Raw genomic sequence first — 2,640 nt, forward strand, 5'->3', positions numbered from 1 at the left:
GGGTGCAACACGAGGACTTCCCAGGAGGTCACCCATCCTAGTACTACTCTCGCCCAAGCACGCTTAACTGCGGAGTTCTGATGGGATCCGGTGCATTAGTGCTGGTATGATCGCACCCATCAAACTAATTACTTGAAATTCATATAATCCTTGAGCGACATACTAGCGTCCTTCCGATCCCAATCCAAACGGAGATCTGATCCAAACCCATGGCTACGCGATGGGCAGGGCGAGATTTTCCCAAAAATCCACTCCCGAGTGCTCCTTCTTGTCAATTTATCTCGCAAGGCGGAAAAAACAAAAGCGAGGGGTGCAACACGAGGACTTCCCAGGAGGTCACCCATCCTAGTACTACTCTCGCCCAAGCACGCTTAACTGCGGAGTTCTGATGGGATCCGGTGCATTAGTGCTGGTATGATCGCGCCCATCAAACTAATTACTTAAAATTCAAATAATCCTTGAGCGACATACTAGCGTCCTTCCGATCCCAATCCAATCGGAGATCTGATCCAAACCCATGGCTACGCGATGGGCAGGGCGAGATTTTCCGAAAAATCCACTCCCGAGTGCTCCTTCTTGTCAATTTATCTCGCAAGGCGGAAAAAAAATCAACGAGGGGTGCAACACGAGGACTTCCCGGGAGGTCACCCATCCTAGTACTACTCTCGCCCAAGCACGCTTAACTGCGGAGTTCTGATGGGATCCGGTGCATTAGTGCTGGTATGATCGCACCCATCAAACTAATTACTTAAAATTCATATAATCCTTGAGCGACATACCAGCGTCCTTCCGATCCCAATCCAAACGGAGATCTGATCCAAACCCATGGCTACGCGATGGGCAGGGCGAGATTTTCCCAAAAATCCACTCCCGAGTGGTCCTTCTGTCAATTTATCTCGCAAAGCGGAAAAAACAAAAACGAGGGGTGCAACACGAGGACTTCCCAGGAGGTCACCCATCCTAGTACTACTCGCGCCCAAGCACGCTTAACTGCGGAGTTCTGATGGGATCCGGTGCATTAGTGCTGGTATGATCGCACCCATCAAACTAATTACTTAAAATTCATATAATCCTTAAGCGACATACTAGCGTCCTTCCGATCCCAATCCAAACAGAGATCTGATCCAAACCCACGTAGCTCTGCTTGATAGGCGAACCCTACTCAAAAATCCCACTCCGTGGTCCTTCTTGTCAATTTATCTAGCAAGGCGGAGAAAACAAAAACGAGGGGTGCAACACGAGGACTTCCCAGGAGGTCACCCATCCTAGTACTACTCTCGCCCAAGCACGCTTAACTGCGGAGTTCTGATGGGATCCGGTGCATTAGTGCTGGTATGATCGCACCCATCAAACTAATTGCTTAAAATTCATATAATCCTTGAGCGACATACTAGCGTCCTTCCGATCCCAATCCAAGCGGAGATCTGATCCAAACCCATGGCTACGCGATGGGCAGGGCGAGATTTCCCGAAAAATCCACTCCCGAGTGGTCCTTCTTGTCAATTTATCTCGCAAGGCGGAAAAAACAAAAACGAGGGGTGCAACACGAGGACTTCCCAGGAGGTCACCCATCCTATTACTACTCTCGCCCAAGCACGCTTAACTGCGGAGTTCTGATGGGATCCGGTGCATTAGTGCTGGTATGATCGCACCCATCAAACTAATTACTTAAAATTCAAATAATCCTTGAGCGACATACTAGCGTCCTTCCGATCCCAATCCAAACGGAGATCTGATCCAAACCCATGGCTACGCGATGGGCAGGGCGAGATTTTCCCCAAAATCCACTCCCGAGTGCTCCTTCTTGTCAATTTATCTCGCAAGGCGGAAAAAACAAAAACGAGGGGTGCAACACGAGGACTTCCCAGGAGGTCACCCATCCTAGTACAACTCTCGCCCAAGCACGCTTAACTGCGGAGTTCTGATGGGATCCGGTGCATTAGTGCTGGTATGATCGCAGCCATCAAACTAATTACTTAAAATTCATATAATCCTTGACCGACATACTGGCGTCCTTCCAGTCAATTTGGAATGCATTCCGTAGCTGCGGCATTGGGGTACAAAATCATAAAGTGGTCCTTCTTGTCAATTTTGTCATATGGAAAAAACTAAGCGAGGGTATGCGAGACTTTGCAGTCACCCATCCTGTTCTCTGGCCAAGCAGCCTTTAGGAGTTAGGATGGAATGGAATTGCATTAGTCTTTGTGCCATCAAACCATTGCTTAAAATTGTATAATCCTTGAAACATGCCAGGTAATCCAAGCGGAATCTGAGTCCAGAGCCATGGCTACGCGTGAGGCGAACAAAATCACTCACGTGCTCCTCTTGTCAATTATCTGCATAAAGCGAAACAAAAGCGAGGGGTGCAACACGAGGACTTCCCAGGAGGTCACCCATCCTAGTACTACTCTCGCCCAAGCACGCTTAACTGCGGAGTTCTGATGGGATCCGGTGCATTAGTGTTGGTATGATCGCACCCATCAAACTAAATACTTAAAATTCAAATAATCCTTGAGCGACATACTAGCGTCCTTCCGATCCCAATCCAATCGGAGATCTGATCCAAACCCATGGCTACGCGATGGGCAGGGCGAGATTTTCCGAAAAATCCACTCCCGAGAGGTCCTTCTTGTCAATTTA

General features: G+C 48.6%; 8 non-coding genes across 8 annotated transcripts; all 8 read right to left on the bottom strand.

Annotated features, from left to right (window-relative positions):
* LOC118345624 lies at positions 1-118 on the bottom strand (the record flags this gene model as incomplete). The annotated part of the gene is made up of 1 exon (XR_004799128.1): positions 1-118. It is a non-coding gene; the product is annotated as a 5S ribosomal RNA (ribosomal RNA).
* Positions 119-307: 189 nt separating this feature from the next.
* LOC118345627 lies at positions 308-426 on the bottom strand. The gene has a single exon (XR_004799131.1). It is a non-coding gene; the product is annotated as a 5S ribosomal RNA (ribosomal RNA).
* A 189-nt stretch (positions 427-615) lies between these two features.
* Positions 616-734, bottom strand: LOC118345626. The gene has a single exon (XR_004799130.1). It is a non-coding gene; the product is annotated as a 5S ribosomal RNA (ribosomal RNA).
* Positions 735-922: 188 nt separating this feature from the next.
* Positions 923-1,041, bottom strand: LOC118345625. The gene has a single exon (XR_004799129.1). It is a non-coding gene; the product is annotated as a 5S ribosomal RNA (ribosomal RNA).
* A 186-nt stretch (positions 1,042-1,227) lies between these two features.
* On the bottom strand, positions 1,228-1,346 carry LOC118345621. The gene has a single exon (XR_004799125.1). It is a non-coding gene; the product is annotated as a 5S ribosomal RNA (ribosomal RNA).
* Positions 1,347-1,535: 189 nt separating this feature from the next.
* Positions 1,536-1,654, bottom strand: LOC118345622. The gene has a single exon (XR_004799126.1). It is a non-coding gene; the product is annotated as a 5S ribosomal RNA (ribosomal RNA).
* A 189-nt stretch (positions 1,655-1,843) lies between these two features.
* Positions 1,844-1,962, bottom strand: LOC118345623. The gene has a single exon (XR_004799127.1). It is a non-coding gene; the product is annotated as a 5S ribosomal RNA (ribosomal RNA).
* A 398-nt stretch (positions 1,963-2,360) lies between these two features.
* On the bottom strand, positions 2,361-2,479 carry LOC118345628. Its single transcript, XR_004799132.1, has one exon. It is a non-coding gene; the product is annotated as a 5S ribosomal RNA (ribosomal RNA).
* Positions 2,480-2,640: the final 161 nt, after the last annotated feature.

The sequence above is a fragment of the Juglans regia genome, unplaced genomic scaffold (genome assembly GCF_001411555.2).
Source record: "Juglans regia cultivar Chandler unplaced genomic scaffold, Walnut 2.0 Scaffold_314, whole genome shotgun sequence".
NCBI classification, from domain to species: Eukaryota; Viridiplantae; Streptophyta; class Magnoliopsida; order Fagales; family Juglandaceae; genus Juglans; species Juglans regia.